This window comes from Stegostoma tigrinum, unplaced genomic scaffold (genome assembly GCF_030684315.1).
Source record: "Stegostoma tigrinum isolate sSteTig4 unplaced genomic scaffold, sSteTig4.hap1 scaffold_68, whole genome shotgun sequence".
In the NCBI taxonomy this organism is placed as follows: domain Eukaryota; kingdom Metazoa; phylum Chordata; class Chondrichthyes; order Orectolobiformes; family Stegostomatidae; genus Stegostoma; species Stegostoma tigrinum.
Genome location: NW_026728622.1, coordinates 18,293 through 36,429, shown reverse-complemented (window position 1 = coordinate 36,429; position 18,137 = coordinate 18,293). Strand labels below are relative to the sequence as shown.

Below are 18,137 nucleotides of genomic sequence, written 5' to 3'. Positions count from 1 at the left end.
ATGATCAGAGATTGACTCGGTTAGGATTGTTCTCGCTGGAATTCAAATGAATGAGGTGACTTATAAAATTCGAACAGGACTGGACAGGATAGATGCAGTTCCCAGTGGTGGGTGTGTCCAGAACCAGGGGTCACAGTATGAGGATTCAGGATAGACGATTTCGGAGGTATTTCTTCACCCAAAGAATGGTGAGTCCGTGGAAATCATTACCAAAGCAAGCAGTTCATGTCAAAACATTGAACGTATTCAAGATATGGCTAGATATAACACTTGGGGTGAATGGGATCAAGTGTTATGGAGAGAAAGCAGGATTAGGCTGTTGAGTTGGATGATCAGTCATGATCATGAAGAATGGTGGAGCAGGCTCGAAGAGCCATTTGGCCTCCTCCCTCCTCCTAGCTTCCATGTTTACAATAGTCACTCTCTGAAATGCAAAGCTTGAGCAATTGTGCAACTTTGAACTGGGTGCTGGTAGTTTGGTCAGTAACGAAGTTAGGTAAGGCTCGGCAGGACAGTGCTCATTGTTGTTTCTAACATTTTCACCGTGCAGGACTTAGTCCTTGCTCTGCTTCAAGCGAAGAAGTGAGCTAATTGGAGATATCTACAACTTGTTAAGGTTCCAAAGGTTTAAAGTGATGTGGGGATGTGTGGTATTGTTCATAAAGTACATCATGAAGATAAATAAGATAAAAGATAAAAGAATGACGAGGGTAAGATGAGGGCCAATCAAGGACAGTAGTGGGAAGTTGTATGTGGAGTCAGAGGAGATAGGGGAAGCACTAATTGAATATTTTTTGACAGTATTCACTCTGGAAAACGACAATGTTGTCGAGGAGAATACTGAGATACAGGCTACTCGACTAGCGTTTTGTACAGTCACGGGATTTATAGGGATTGACTTCCGGAGCCATGATGTCATGCTCCAACTGTACAAAATGCTATTGCAGCCTCATTTGGAATATTGCGTGCAGTTCTGGTCGCCCCATGACAGGAAGGATGTTGAAGCATTGGAAAAGGTGCAGAGGAGATTTACCAGGATGCAGCCTGGTCTGGAGCACAGGCCCTATGAAGAAAGGCTGAGAGACTTGGGTCTGTTCTCATTGGAGAAAAGGAGGCTAAGGGGGGATTTAATAGAGACATATAAGATGATCAGAAAATTAGATATTGTGGACAGTGAGAGTCTTTTTCAGAGGATGATGATTTCAGCTTGTACAAGGGGGCATAGCTACAAATTGAGGGGTGATAGATTTAAGACAGATGTCAGAGGCAGGTTCTTTACTCAGAGAGTGCTATGGGCGTGGAATGCCCCGCATGCCAAAGTAGTTAACTCAGCCACATTAGGGGCATTTCAACAGTCCTTGGATAAGCATATGGATAATGATGGGATTGTGTCAGGGGAGGGGCTTAGATTATTTCACAGGTCGGCGCAACGTCGAGGGCCGAAGGGCCTGTTCTGTGCTGTATTGTTCTATGTTCTATGTTCTATAATGGATATCACAAGTAGATGACTGATGTGTATACTGTGCATTGTCAAATGGTTCAAATTTTAGAACTGAAAAGTGCCTGGTCTACCTCAAATTGCCATGGAAAACCAAAGCTTCTCAAAAGTTTGAGCTTAAGCAAGTAATTCATGCTGCTGCTGTATAGTGGTTATGTGAATGGTATTTTCCCCTAGCAGGATGCTGTTGTCAGTCCAAAAATAATCCTCATTGCATTGACCAACATTGTCTATGAAATTTGCAGCCAGTATTATGCCAGACATATAGGTCATATATGATAATGATTGGCCGACTGAAAACTGCTTGTTTGTAATGAGCAGAGCACACCGCACCGGCACGTGTGAGATGCTTTCTCTTTTCCACAACCAAGGACCCCAACATGGTTCGCAGAACTTTCACTTTGATCCATTTCACAAAATTCGGCCCTCATCCATTCCACCTATCCCAGAATCATAAATTCTCCTTATTCTCAGCTTGTCCCTCCATCAACCTCTGCGTTCAGCAGATTATCTTCCAGCATCTTCACCAGTATCCCCTTTCAGCATTCCAAAGTGACCATTCCCTCTGTAGTCCACTCCTCAGTCACCAAGCAAGGTCCCAAATACACTTGTAAAGTGAAACAGCGATTTACCCGTACTTCATCTGTTCAAACATACAGGTATATTCAATTTTTCCAGTGTTTTCTCTGCAAAGGGGAAATGATACATTGATTAGGTGATTATCCTGCGGTACACCCTCATTCAGTCCACAAGAGTGGACTTGTCAACCACACGACATGTTTTTCTTCTCGTATAAATTATTCCAATTGTTTGAAATATCATGTTCTTGCGTTTGTTCCATTGGGTGTAAGACAAAACTGCTTTGGTAATAAAAGTCTCTCTGAAATGAAAGACACAAATGTAAGGTATTTCCGGCTGGTAGACAGGAGGTCGGAAAACTCCCAAAAATTCTCAAGGGAATGCTTGTGATGAGGTGGAGGGTAGAAGAAATTATGTTACGAAACATTATTTTTTGCAAAAGCTTGGTAACACAATGGTAATTTTTAAAAAAAAAAATCAAAGGTTGTGTCCAGAAGAGGTGTGAATAGCTACATAGGCATCTGAATGCAAAAAGGGATACAGGAGCAAGATGGAAGCGTAGGTTCTGATCTAAATTGGTTGAACTTAATATTGGACCAGAAGGCTAGAAAGTGACAAGACAGATGATGAAGTCTTGTTCCTCAAACTTGTATTAAGGTGGTTGACTAATTGATTGATTTATTGTCACGTGTACCAAAGTAGAGTGAAAATCTTTATTTATGAGTGGTACAGGCAGATCATAGTAAGCGAAGGATATACAGATGAAAATGACAGAGGCATGCAGGTTACATTGAACAGAGCATGCGCTCAGTGAGATCAATGTTAGCAAGATCAGCGTTATTTCAGGCTAGAGAGTCTATTTATCAGTCTGATAACAACTGGGAAGAAGCTGTTCCTAAAACTGTTGGTGTGCATGTGTTCAGGCTTCTGTACCTGGTGCCTGATGGAAGAGGATGTAGGAGATCATTACGTAGGTGCGATGGGTCTTTGGTGATGCTGGCTACCTTTCCGCAGCAGTGAGCCATGTAAATGGAGTCCTTGGATGAGAGGTTGGCTTCCGTGATGATCTGGGCTGTGCACACCCGCTTCTGTAGTTTCTCACAGTCCTGGGCAGAATAGTTGCCATACCAGGCCATTATACACTTGGACAATGTGCTTTTAATGGTGCATCTGTAGAAATTGGTCAGGCCAAATTTCCTGAGCCGCCTGAGGAAGGAGAGGCATTGTTGTGCCGCCTTGACCAACGTATTTTCGTGGAAAGTCCAGGACGGGTTGTTGATTATCGTCATACCGGGGAACTTGACACGCTCCACCCTCTCAACCTCAGTTCCATTGATATACATCAGGGCGTGTTCTCCTCCTGTCTTTTGAAATCAGTGATCAGTTCTTTAGTTTTGCCGACATCGAGAGAGAGGTTGTTCTCTGCACCACGTCACCAAACCCTTTGCCTCCCTTCTGTATTTTGATTCATTGTTAGATATCCATCCCACTGCAGTGGTGTCATCAGTTAACTTGCAGATGGCGTTAATTTGGAATTTGGCAACACAGTCATGGGTGCACAAGGAGTGCAGTAGGGGGCTGAGGAAACATCCTTAGAGGGCACTAGTGTTATTGTGGAGGAGGGGCAGTTACCTATCTTCACTGTGGTTTTGGGTCAGAAAGTTAAGGATCCAGTAGCAGAGGGCAGAGCAGAAACCTAGGTCATAGAGTTTTGAGATCAGTCTGGAGGGGATAATAGTGTTGAAGGTGGAGCTGCAGTCAATGAGCAGGATTCCTACATAGCTCATTGTGCACATTGCTGCCAACGATATCGGTAGAAAGAGGGTTCACTGAATCCCTACAGTGTAGAAACATTCAGCCCAACAGGTCCACACCTACCCCTGCAAGGCTAACAAACCTGGTAGCTATGGACAATTTAGTGTGGTCAATCCACCTAATTTGCACATCTTTGGACTGTGGTAGGAAACTGGAGCACCTAGCGAAAACCCTCACAGACATGGGGAGAATGTGTAAACGAAGAGTCACCCAAGGGTGGAATTGAGCCCAGGTCCCTGGTACTGTGAGGCAGTAGTGCCAACCACTGCACCACCTTGTTGCCCTTGAGACTTTCTCCAAGGCTACCCTTGTGTCTTAAGGGACTCTTTTCCCCCCATTCTCACTAACACATTTATTATGTCGTACAATCCCGTAGCAGCAATATCTTTTAGAGTGTGGGAAGAAATGGGAGTAACTGGAGGAAACTCAAACAGTCATGGGGAGAATGCGCAAACTCCACACAGACAGTTGTCCACAACTGGAATCGATCCTGGGGCCCTGTCACTGTAAGGCAGTGGTGCTAACCACTCAGCCACTGTGCTGTGGCATTTAGGTCCTGCAAAATGAGTACAAGAACTAGAATGATGAATATTCAACCTTTCGCACAAAAAGTTGGTCAGAGCTAGGACTCATACTAATCACTGTAACACTGTTTCTGAGACAACAAGGTGGAGAGCTGGATGGACACAGCAGGACAAGCAGCATCAGAGGAGTAGGAAAGCTGATGTTTCTGAAGAAGGGTCTAGGCCCGAAACGTCAGCTTTCCTCCTCCTCTGATGCTGCTTGGCCTGCTGTGTTCATCCAGTTGTACACCTCGTTAACTCCGATTCTCCAGCATGTGCAGTTCCTGCTATCTCTCCAGAACACTTTTTGTTTTGTTCACAGCAATGACAGAACACAGTTTGAGAGAAAATAATGCAGCCATATACACAACATTGATGAAAGATACTTTCTCATTTCCAAATGTTAAGGAAAGCGTTGTATGAAAATTATATTCTGTCACAGAATTTGGACACACTCTGGTTTCTTCCTGTGTTGCCTAAAACGTATGCCATGTTTTTCGACCTTTGATTTCTCAGCATTTCTTCTTCTTTTGTAATGTAGTGCTGGAGGGAAACCATAATCCCAGATTGTAAGTGCTTTGAGGTTCAACGTTGTCTGAGAACCCCCTCACTGTCTCTGAATACCCAAACTGATCAATAAAAATCATCCTAATTGTCTGTCTTGACCTTACTGCAGCATTGCTTATTGTGTCACTGGCGGGTGACAGATCACATTGACATTTCACATCATGAAAGTAGCTGCATGAATATTTGTATTCTTGGTTCTACATTAGTGAGTTTTTGTTGCAACGTTTTGGTCTGGAAGTAAGAGGCATCTCAAAGAATGTGCTATCTGTGCTTTTGTGGAATCTGCTTTTGTACTTTGACTTTGGGTTAAGCAATGTAACATGTCCTTGCTGATTTTAAGATTCCCTACAGTGTGGAAACAGGTCCTTTGGCCCAACAAGTCCACACCGCCCTATGGAACATCCCACCCAAACCCATCCCCCTATAACCCACACACCCATATTTAATTCAATTAGAATTTCATTGACTCTAGGTTTTACTCTTGAAATATGATGAATGAGCAGAAGGCTATTCAGTCCATTGAGTCTGCCACTCAATGAGATCATAAAATACTGATATTCCTCGATACCACTTTCCTGCCGTTTCCCTATAGCGTTTCATTCCCATACTGTTAAAAATACTCCAGTCTGAGCATCTTAACTTTTGTACATCCCTCTGCAGGCAGTCTGGCAGTCTCATCACTTGTCTTCCATACCTATTTTTGTGTTTTCTGTAAGCTCGGTAATAGTACATTCACTTTCATCACTATGTCATTAATATTTATTCGCAACAAGAATGGCCGTGGCATTGATCCGTATGGCAGTTCACTTTTTACAGCTTGCCAACCTGGAAATGACTCCCCCTGTACCAAATGTCTGTTCTCTATTATTTGGTCAATCCCCTATCCATGTTAATATATTTCCCCAAAACTATGTGGTCTTATTAAAAGTCTTATCTGCTTGAAGTGTGATTATTTTTACAAATACCTTTTTGAATGTCACACCCTTTTATTTGTACTACTTGTAATCTCCTCATGGAATTCTTATAAATCTGTCATGCACAATTTCCTGTTTATCAAGCCGTAGTGACTGTGATTGTATTATGTATTTTAAGTGCTCTGCAATTACATCTTTTCTGATAGGCTCTTGCATTTTCCAATAACAGACATTAAGCTAACTGGCCAGTAGTTATCTTTTTTGTCTCCTTTCCTTTCTAAAATAAAGGTACTAGTCATAGCATCCCTGCAGCATGAGAGCAGGCCACTTGGCCCATTGTGTCCAAACTGACTCTCGGAAGAGCATGGCACCCAGATTCAACCAGCTGCCCAGCCCCTGCAACCTTGCATTTCCCATGGCTAATCCACCTAATCTGTGCATGTTTGGATTGTGGGAAGAGACCGGAGCAGCTCGAAGAAACCCACACAGACACGGGGATAAGGTGCAGATTCCTCACAGAAAATCACCTGTGGATGGGATTGAATCCAGGTCCCTGCCACTGTGAAACAGCATGCTACTCACTGAGCCACCATACTGCCCTGTGGGGCACTGGGACTTTTTGAAAAGCCAAGGATACTGGAGAGATTGTGATCAGTGCATCAACTATCACTATAGCTATTACTTTTAATATCCTAGGATGCAGCACTTCGGGCCCAGGGGACCTAATGGTCTTTAACCCAGTTAGTTTCCCTCATATCTTTTCTTTAGGGATAGTTGCTGTTTTATATCCTGTCCTATCATTTGCCCTTTGATTATGCAGGAATTTTGGAACACTGTCAGTGTCTCTTACTGTGACTGTATTCATTTGTGGGACATGTGTGTCACTGCCTGGCCAGTATTTCTTGCCCATCCTGAGTTGCCTCTTGAGAAGGTGATGGTGAGCTGCCTTCTTGAACCACTGCATTCTTCCTGCTGTGGGTTGACCCACAGCGCTATTAGGGAGGGAATTCCGGGATTTTGAGGGGAAGGAATGGCAATGTATTTCCAAGTCAAGATGGTGAGGGACTTGGAGGCGGTGGTGTTCCCATATGTCTGCTGCCCTTGTCCTTCTGGATGGAAGTGGTCTTGGGTTTAGAAGGTGCTGTCTGAGGAGCATTGGTGAATTTTTGCAGTGCATCTTGTAGTTAGTACCCACCGCTGCTACTGAGCATTGCAGATGGAGGGAGTGGATACTTGTAGATGTTGTACTGGCTGCTTTGTCCTGGATGGTGTCAAGCTTCTTGAGTGTTGATGGAGCTGCACTCATCCAGGCAAGTGGGGAGTGTTCCATCGCACTCCTGACTTGTGCCTTTTAGATGGCGGACAGGCTTTGAGGAGTCAGGGGGTGAGTTATTTGATGTGATATTCCCAGCATCTGGCCTCCTCATGTGGCCACTATCTTAATGTGATGACCAGTTGAGTTTCTGGTCAATGGTAACGCCCAGCTGACAGTGAGGGATTCATTGATGGTAACACTCTTGAATGTCAAGAGATGGTCAGAGCCTGGCATTTGTGTGGCGCAAATGTCACTTGGCACTTGTCAGCCCAAGCCTGGATATTGTCCGGATCTTGTTGCACGTGAACTTGGACTGCTTCAGTGTCTGAGAAGTCAAATGGTGCTGAACATTGTGCAAACATCAGCGAACATCCCCACTTCTGACCTTATGATGGCGGGAAGGTCATTGATGAAGTAGCCGAAGATGGTTGGGCTGAGGACACTGCCCTGAGGAACTCCTGCAGAGATCTTCTGGAGCTGAAATGATTGACTGCCAGCAACCACAACCACCTTCCCATGTGTCAGGTATAACTCCAACCACCGGTGAGTTTGCCTGTGAAACCCATTGATTCCCATTTTGCTAGGGCACCTTGATGCCACACTCGGTCAGATGCAGCCTTGATGTGAAGGGTTGTCGCTCTCACTTCAGCTCTGGAATTCAGCTCTTTTGTCCACGTTTGAACCAAGGCTGTGATGGGGTCAGGAGCTGAGTGGCCACGGCAGAACCCAAACTGGGCGTAACTGAGTAGGTTATTTCTGAGCAGGTGCTGCCTGATAGCACTGTTGATCACACCTTCCATCACTTTACTGATGATTGAGAGTAGACTAATGGAGCAGTAATTGGCTGGCCTGGTTTTGTCCTGCTTTTTCTGTACAGGACATACTTGGGCAATTTTCTACATTGTCAGGTAGATACCAGTGTTGAAACAAACTAGAACAGCTTGGCTCGGGCAGCAGCAAGTTCTGGAGCACAAATCTTCAGTACTGTTGCTGGAATGTTGCCAGGACCCATAGCCTTTGCAGTATCCAGTGTCCCTAACCATTTCTTGATATCACATGGAGTGAATTGAATTGACAGAAGACTGGTATCTGCAATAGTGGGGATCACTGGAGGAGGCCGAGTTTGATCACCCATTCAGCGCTTGTGGCTAAAGATTTCTGCAAATGCTTCAGCCTCATGTTTTGCACTGATGTGCTTGGTTCTTCCATCATTGAGGATGGGGACATTTGTGGTGCCTCCTCCTCCTCCAGTGAGTTGTTTAATTGTCCATTGCCATTCATGACTGGATGTGGCAGGGCTGCAGAACTTAGATCAGATCCATGGTGAGATTGATTAGCTCTGCCTATCACTTGCTGCTTTCGCTATTTGGCATGCAAGTAGTCCTGTTTGGTGGCTTCACCAAGTTGATTCCTCATCTTCAGGTAAGCCTGGTGCTGCTCCTGGCATGCCCTCCTGCACTCTCCATTAAACCAGGATTGATGGTAACGGTTGAGTGAGGGACATACTGAGCCACGAAGGTTGTAGATTGTGCTAGAGTTCAATTCTGCTGCTGTTGATGGCCCACAGCACCTCATGGATGCCCAGCCTTGAGTTGCTAGATCTATGTGAAGTCTGTCCCATTTACTGCAGTGATAGTGCCACACACATGATGGAGGTTGTTCTCAATGTGATGGCGGGACGTTGTTCCACAAGGACTGTGCGATGGTCACTCTTACTGATACTGACATGGACAGATGCAACTGCAGCTGGCAGATTAGTAAGGATGAGGTCAAGTATGTTTTTCCCTCTTGTTGGCTCCCTCACCACGTGCCGCAAACCCAGTCTGGCAGCTGTGTCCTTTAGGATCTGACCAGCTCGATCAGTAGCACTGGTGCTGAGCTACTCTTAGCAGTGGATATTGAAATCCCCCACCCAGAATACATTTTGTGCCCTTGCCATCCTCAGTGCTTCCTCTAAGTGTTGTTCAACATTGCAGAGTACTGATTCAGCAGCTGAGGGAGGACGGTACGTGGTAATCGGCAAGAGCTTTCCTTGGCCATGTTTAACTTGAAGCCATGAGGCTTCATGGGGTCCAGAGTCAATGCTGAGGCCTCCTAGAGCAACACTGTCCTGACTGTACACCACTGTGCCACCACCTCTGCTGGGTCTGTCCTGCCGGTGAGAGAGGACATATCCAGGGATGGTGATGGAGGAGTCTGGGACATTGTGTGAAAGATATTATGACTGTGTCAGACTGTTGATTAACTAATCTGTGAGACAGTTCTCCCAATTTTGGCACTAACCCCAAGATGTTAGTGAGGAGGACTTTGCATGGTCGACAGGGCAGTTTCTGCCATTGTCTTTTCTGGTGCCTAGGTCAATGCTGTGTGATTTATCCAGTTTCATTTCTTTGAGTCTAAGTAGTGGTTGGTCCAACTGAGTGGCTTGCGAGGCCATTTTAGAGGGCAGTTGAGAGTCAAGCTCATTGCTGTGGTCTGGAGTCATATGTGGGCCAGACCAGGTGAGGTTGGCAGATTTCCTCCCTTGAAGGACATTAGTGACAATGGATTCATGGTGATCGGTAGATTCTTAAGTCCAGACTTCTTTTTAAAATTAAACTTCCACCATCGAACCCAGGTCCCCAGAACATTTTCTGGGTTTCTGGATTAATAGGTTAATGATAATACCAGTAGGCCTTGAGGACTCATGCAAAGAATTTATTTAACTCTTCAGCCATTTCCTGGTTCCCCAATATTATTTCTCCAACCTCATTCTCTTAGGGGCTTGTATTAACTTTGGCCTGTCCTCCTTTCTATATATTTAACAAAGTTCCAGTTGCCTGTCCTGATATTATTTGCAAGTCCATCCTCAAAGTTTACCTAATCCCCTTCTTTTTTTGGTTGTTTTCTGCCTTTTAAGAATTTCTCGATCCTCTGGCTTGTGATTAATCTTTGCAACATTATATCTATTCTTTCTTTCCATTTGATAAAAGGATCCCTTTGCCTTGTCATGTAGGATAATACGATACAATGTTTTGTTTGTCTTTTCTTGCAATACAGAGTTTTTATAGAACATTACAGCATAGTACAGGCCCTTCGGACCTTGATGTTGTGCCGACCTGTCATACCGATCTTAAGCCCATCTAACCTACACTATTCCATGTGCGTCCATATGCTTGTCCAATGACGACTTAAATGCTCCTAAAGTTGGCGAATCTACCACCGTTGCAGGCAAAGCGTTCCATTCCCTTACTACTCTCTGAGTAGAGGAACTACCTCTGACATCTGTCCTATATCTTTCACCCCTCAATTTAAAGCTGTGCCCCCTCGTGCTCGCTGTCACCATCCTAGGAAAAAGGCTCTCCCTATCCACCCTATCTAACCCTCTGATTATTTGATATGTTTCAATTAAGTCACCTCTCAACCTTCTTCTCTCTAATGAAAACAGCCTCAAGTCCCTCAGCCTTTCCTCGTAAGACCTTCCCTCCATACCACGCAACCTCCTCGTAAATCTCCTCTGCACCCTTTCCAAAGCTTCCACATCCTTCTTATAATGCGGTGACCAGAAATGTACACAATACTCCAAGTGCGGCCACACCAGAGTTTTGTACAGCTCCACCATAACCTCTTGGTTCCGGAACTCGATCCCTCTATTAAGAAAAGCTAAAACACTGTATGCCTTCTTAACAGCCCTGTCAACCTGGGTGGCAACTTTCAAGGATCTGTGTATATGGACACCGAGATCTCTCTGCTCATCTACACTGCTAAGAATCTTACCATTAGCCCTGTACTTTGCCTTCCGGTTACTCCTACCAAAGTGCATCACCTCACACTTGTCTGCATTAAACTCCATTTGCCACCTCTCAGCCCAGCTCTGCAGCTTATCTATGTCTCTCTGCAACCTACAGCATCCTTCATCACTATCCACAACTCCACCGACCGTAGTGTCATCTGCAAATTTACTAACCCATCCTTCTACGCCCTCATCCAGGTCATTTATAAAAATGACAAACAGCAGTGGACCCAACACCGACCCTTGCGGTACACCACTAGTAACTGGTCTCCAGGATGAACATTTCCCATCAACTACCACCTTCTGTCTTCTTTCAGCAAGCCAATTTCCAATCCAAACTGCTATATCTCCCACAATTCCCTTCCTCCACATTTTGTACAATAGCCTATTGTGGGGAACCTTATCGAACCTTGCCGAAATCCATATACACCACATCAAACGGTTTACTCTCATCTACCTGTTTGGTCACCTTCTCAAAGAACTCAATAAGGTTTCTGAGGCACGACCTTCCCTTCATAAAATCACATGATACACCAACTTTGGATGCTTGTATGCTTGCTTGTTTGCTGATCAAAATTAAATAAGTGAAACAATTGCACTGAGGTCACCAATCAGCCAGCACATGACCCTTCCTGTGCATTGGCTGCATGGTTACAAGGAGGAAGAATGAAGTGTCTGGTTCAGCTCAGTGAGACAGAAGCTGTATATTTTGGAAGTTTTGGATTTGACCTTTGAACAGGACAGTTCCATTTATGTATCTAAGTTATATTTATTCACTGTTTCACAGTGGAAGGACACAGTGGAAGGATGGCAAAATGGTCAACTCAAGGATGAATCTTGGGGATGTTTACTAATAATTGCACAGTGTTTAGCATCAACAGCAAGATGTCGATAATACTGGGGCTTGAACTGATGAGTGCCAAATAATGTTTGCACCACAGAGGTGCCAGGCAATGATCATCTCTAACAAGAGAGAATCTCACCATCTTCCTTTGTTGAGTTTCAACACTGAAATTCTGTTATCAACTTCATGGGCGTTACTACTGACTTGAACCTGCATGAGATAAGCCATATAAATACTGTGGCGACAAGAGCACGTCTGGGAATCATGTGGTTAGTATCTCCTCTCGTTTCTCCCCAAAGCTTGTCCATCTCTGACAAGGCAAAGTTGGGAGTGTGATGGAATATGATTGCCTGGATGCCGCAGCTCCAGTAACACTCAAGAAGCTTGATGCCATCCATGCTTGATTGGCACCATTTCCATCACCTCAACATTGATGTTTGTCTACTGCTGATAGACAATGGGGGCATTGTGTACCATCTACAAAATGCACTGCAATAACTCATCTGACAGCAGTTCCCACTAGAAAAACAAGGGTAGTTCACCTGTATTGGGTACGTGTGACTGCAATAAATCAAATAAATCAGATCAAATGCTGGGCCAGAATCCTGGCCATCCCTATCTATCAGCCTTGTGCAGGGTATCTATCCCAGATGAACACTTGCGGCCCATGAAGTTAGTTCAGTGCCTTTGCAACAGTGATAATGTGTGACCAATGTATGCTGGCCTTGCGCAGGACCAACATAGAGCCATACAAATGATATAAACCAGAAGGGAGCCATTCAGCCATCTTTGTCCATACTGACCCATAGACATCTGATGCCTTTTTTAATCCCAAATTGTTACAAACGTACATGGACCTGCAGCACTTAAAGTGCAGATCCAGGTACTTCTTAAAAGAGTTTAGAATCTCTTAGTCCAACACCAATTCAGGCAGCAAATTCCTGACACCCATCACCCTCTGCATAAAACGGATTTTCCCACATCCCCTCTAACCCTTCTGCCACTTAGCTTGACTCTGTAACTGCTGATTTTTGAATTCTCTGCCAAGGGAAGCAGCTTCCTCCTGTCTACACTAACTCTACCCTATCTCTGCCCTTCACTGTTTTGTATACCTCAATCATGTCATCCCTCAGACTTTTCTGTTCCAAGGAAAACAGCCTCATATTTACAATTCTCCAGCTTTGGCAATATTTGAGTAAATCTTTTCTGCACTGTCTCCAGAGTTATTATATACTTCCTGGATTGTGATGAACACAACTGCACACACTACTCCAGTTGTGGCATCATCAGTATCCTGTACAGTTTTATCATGATGTCCTTACTTTGGTAATCTACACTTTTCCCAATGAGGCAAAGCATTCCCTGTGCCTTCATCAGAACATTACTGACCTGTAGTGCTACCTTTAGGAACCTGTTCACTTCCATGCTTAGATCCCCCACTTCATCTACCCCTCTCAGTATGTTCCTATTTATTGTGTATTCCCTTTATGTCCTCATGAAAAGCAATGCATCACACTTGTCAGAGTTGTGCTCCATCTGTTGCTTTCCTGCCTTCTCCGCCAACCCATCTAATATCAATTTGGAACTTGGAGCTATCCTCTGTCCTATCCACCTTACATCCAATTTTTCAGTTGTCTGCCAATTTACCAATTGTGCCCCCCATGTTCAAGTCTGAATCGTTCATCTATAAAATAAATTAAAGGGGCCCCAAAATCAAGCCCTGTGAAACACCAATGGAAATTGCTTTCTGTTCATAAGCACAGCCATGAACAATTACCCTTGTTTCCTGCCACTAAGCCGATTAGTCAACACATTACTCCGTATCCCATGACCCATGAGCTTTCACTTTTTTGCACTTCTCAGGTGGGACGTTATCAATTGCTTTGCTAAAATCCATGTCGACAAATTCATTGCGCAACCCTCATCGATCCTCCTTGCCACTTTCTTAAAGAATTCAACTAAATTTGTAAGTAATGACCTTACCTTGACAAAGCCGTGCTGACTATCCATGACTAGTCCATGCCTTTCTCAGTTAGTTTATTTGATCTCTCAGATCGATTTTAAAATTTTCCCACCACTAACGTAAGACAAGCAGGCTTTTAATTGTTTGGCATTTCCTTCGTACCCTTTATAAACAATGGAACCACATTTATATTCCTTCTCTAATTGATTTAAAACAAAATTTGCCCTGAGGATGATTAGTTTAGTCTTGCATGTGCTGGTGCTACCCTCCTAATGGAGGAAGGGGGACTTTTCATCCAAATTCCCTACTTGTTTCCTTTGTTTTAATTTTCTTTTCTTGTAAATATTTCACCCAGTTCCCTTTTAAGTGAAGCACTAGATTTTGCTTGAATAGTCACTTGCAGTAAAAGCATTCCCTATTCCATTATATGGAAACTTTTCCTCTAACTTTCCCATCATTGTTGTGTGAACAAATCCTGGCCTGAATCACAAGAAACAAACTGTGTCTCTTCAGAATTTTTTTTTGTTCTCATGAAAAAACAAAAATCAAGCTCTGTTTTTCTGAAACTGGAACAGCAACATTAGAAGCTGCAAGTTCTTCAGTATGTTTGGGAGATCTAGAGTGAATTGTCCCGGAAACCAGATGTTCCACAACATGGTTCTGTGCTCGTGACCATTGGCCTTGAGATTGGTCTCATCTGTCCAGTATTGGAGAATCAGCCTTTGCCTGCTAGAATAGACCAATCATAAAGTCACCAATTGTAAGAGATGCAGTGTTTACCTTCCCTGCATTTGACCTTACTATTGAAATTTTTTTACAATTATGCGGCTTCTGTCAGATGCTAGTAACTATTTGGAGCCACAGGTGAGAGCTGGTGAAGGTGAGGATGAACCCAGCATGAGCTGCTCAAAAAAAAAAATGAATCAAACAATTTTTTTTGCCCTCTCTCTTAGTCACTCCAAATCCTCTTGAAGCATCTTTGTATCTTCCTCTCAATTCTCATTTCCAACGGTGATGTGATTTGTCAGTCACGGTGTTTTTCTGTAAATATGCCCATCTTCATCCTTTGTCCCCATCCACAGATTAGCACATTTAATATGAAGAACATAATATGAAAAACATATAGACCACATCAGATGAATTTCCCTCTTCAATACTTCTGATATCTGATAAATAGAGGCCTTCTAATGGGCATTAACATGTTGTGTCAGCATTGCTTGACTGTTGCTTAAGGTTGCGGTGGTAATTAGTCTTTCTGCATTAAATGTACTTTCAATATTAGAAACTTAAGTGATTGACTACTTCATTGGAACCGAATACAATTATCTGTTTTTTTTTGACAGTGCTGATTGATTGGATTTACTAAATGGAAATGTACAGTGTTGCTTTCAAATGGTGATAATTTCTTAATGGAATTTCACGTGCAGGCACTCAGACATGAACTAATGGATAAGGAGGAGACAATCATAACTGCTTTGGATTCAGCCCATAGAAGGGCCAGAGGAGCCGCGCTGACACCTTCATGTTTAAACAGGTCAGCCACTTAATCTATTGCGGGAACAACCACTTTTCTGCAGAACACTTGGCTTTATAGAGGAGTAAGATTTTAGAAATAAAGTAATGCTAAGCTGGAGAGTGAGAAATAATGCAGGGACTCGTATGTTATTTAAAGAAACATGTTACAGCGCATGACAGAAGATTCTGTGACAGTTACTTAGAATTGTTTGTTGTGGGAACAATTGAAAATGTTTCCACTCACCTAGTGATCGTGGTAACTTCAAATTATTAGAAAATTTATAGATCAGCATCTTGAAATATGTTTTTTTTCATTTTCACAAAACGTTACATGACTTTACGTTCTGCAATGTGTTCTTAATTACCATATTCAAAAGCAAAAAGCATGTGTTTACTGTCCTACCATATTTTGGTGATGTATTGATGTGTCTCATTTTCAGAGGACACTTTTCTGCGTGCCACGAGATGTATATCAGCCATACCAAAATGCTGCCTTTGCCTGAGACAGGGAAGATCAACTGACTTTGGGGAAATGGAGAATCATTCATGAATCCAGTTACTTTCTGATCTGACAGCTTTGTGGCATCTGAATGGATAACAATTTGATCTGGTAATCTCAATTGATAGAGTGCAAATGTGTAGTGATGCATTTTGGGAGCTCTGGTAAGTGAAAGATGTTCACAATGACTAGTAGATCCCTAGAGAGCACTGAAAAACAAAGGGACCTTGATATCCAAAAGCAAGAGTTCATGCCCTCTGCTTCTGGCCTTTCAGGCAAAGTTGGATCCAACACTCCACTGAGTCTTAGATCCCATGAGCTCTTGTTTTGTTGACCAGTCTGCTATCACTGACCTTATCAAAAACATATAGACCACATCAGATGAATTTCCCTCTTCAACACTTCTGATATCTCCTCAATAAAAATTAGATAAAATTTGCAAACCATGGCATTACCTCAACAAAGCCATGCTGACTATCCCCGAACATTCCATGTTTCTCCAAGTGCAGCGACATTTTGTCCCTTAAAATTCTTTCTGATAACTTCCCTACCACCAAGGTTAGACTGGCTTGTAACTTCTGGATCTGTCCTTTCTTCTTTTATATAAAAGTATGAGCGGTCCTCTGGCACCTTAGCTGTGGCCAGAAATGACTTGAAAAATCTTTGCCAGGACCTTTTGATATCTCCTCCCCTGCTTCATAAAGTCATGCAGTATAGAAACAGGCTCACTTGATCAACATCAATGCCAACTAACAAACATCAAACTACTGATCCCATTTACCTGCACTGAGTCATTACCTACCATACCCTGGCCCTTTAAATGCTCATCTGTTGCTTCTTTAATATTGCAAGCGTATCTGCCTTCTCCACCTTGTCAGGCAGCATATTACATGTTTGTATCACTTTTGGTGAAAACACTTGCCTCAGATCCCCTCTAAATAGCTGACAGTTTACCTGAAATCTATGCCCCCTGACTTAAACTCGTCTACTGGTTCTCACAATCAATCTATGCCTCTCATAATTTTGTATACGTCGATCAGATTTCCCCTCAGCCTCCTCTGCTGCATGGAAAACGCAATTAGCCTACCAGTTTCTCCTCATAAAACTTGCATTCAATCACAAAACAACACCCTGAAACATATACTATCAACCAACCTGGCCAACATCTCTGTCTCCGGCTTGCTACAGTGTTCCAGTGAAGCCCAGCACAAGCAGACAGAACAACACCTCATTTTCTACTTGGGGACCTGACAGCCCTCCAGACTTAACATTGAGTTCTGCAATTTTAGGGCCTAAACTCTCCCATATCCCAGCGCCCCCACCCCACACACCAGGCTTTGTTACCACGCAGCCTGCCACCACACACTCCCTGTTGTTAGTGACTAACAGTCCCCATTGACAACTTCCCAGCCTGATCGTTAGCAACTCCTTTATCTGTCCACCTGTCTTTCTCTCTCTTTGGGCTCTATCCTATTGTTTACTCCCTCCCCCACCCTCCTCCCTATTTTCGGCATAGAAACCGATGTTTTCCCAGCCACCATCAGTTCTGAGGAAGGGTCACTGGACTGGAAATGTAAACTCTGTTTTTTCCTCCAACATATGTTGCCACACCTGCTGAGCTTTTCCAGCAACTTTGTTTTTGCTCGTCATTTACAGCATCCGCAGTTCTTGTGGTTTTTATCACTAAACCTGTCAGACTCATCAATGCTCTCTAATGCTCCAACTTGTTGCTCAAATTGCTCCAATAAAAGAGGCACCTGCTGTACACATGGTCATGCAGACCAGCAGGAGCACTCAGCATTTGACATGTAGCGTAGGATGCACCAATCATGGGTCAGATCTTAATTCCAGGCATACCTTAACTCAACAGAACACGGATCTTTGCTTTTAATTTACTCATTCTCCTGCTTAATTGTAGGGGACAAAAACCGGTGTTCACTCTCAGGTCTCTGCTGGTATGCCTGCTTTTCAGGGAGAGCCTTATCTCACCCACTCCTCTCAATAACATTCTCTGACTGTCACTGGGCCAACCCTCTGCTCTCAGTAACACTGTCTGCCCGTCACAGGGCCCTCACCCCCTCCTCTAAGTAATACTGCCCGTCACAGGGCCCTCGCCGCCCCCCCCCCCCCCCTCAGTAACACTGCCCGTCACAGGGCCCTCGCCCCCCCCCCCCCCCCGCTCAGTAACACTGCCCGTCACAGGGACATCACCCCCTCCTCTCAGTAATACTGCCCGTCACAGGGCCCTCGCCCCCCCCTCTCAGTAACACTGCCCGTCACAGGGACATCACCC

General features: G+C 43.9%; 1 long non-coding RNA gene across 2 annotated transcripts in view; it reads left to right on the top strand.

The window, feature by feature from the left end:
- Positions 1 to 17,937, top strand: part of LOC132209153 (uncharacterized) — a 1,475,533-nt gene extending 1,457,596 nt beyond the window's left edge. For both annotated transcript variants that reach the window (XR_009445245.1, XR_009445244.1), the window contains 2 exons: positions 15,258 to 15,364; positions 15,786 to 17,937. This is a non-coding gene — a long non-coding RNA (uncharacterized LOC132209153). The remainder of the gene's footprint in view (positions 1 to 15,257; positions 15,365 to 15,785) is intronic.
- The last annotated feature ends 200 nt before the right edge of the window (positions 17,938 to 18,137 follow it).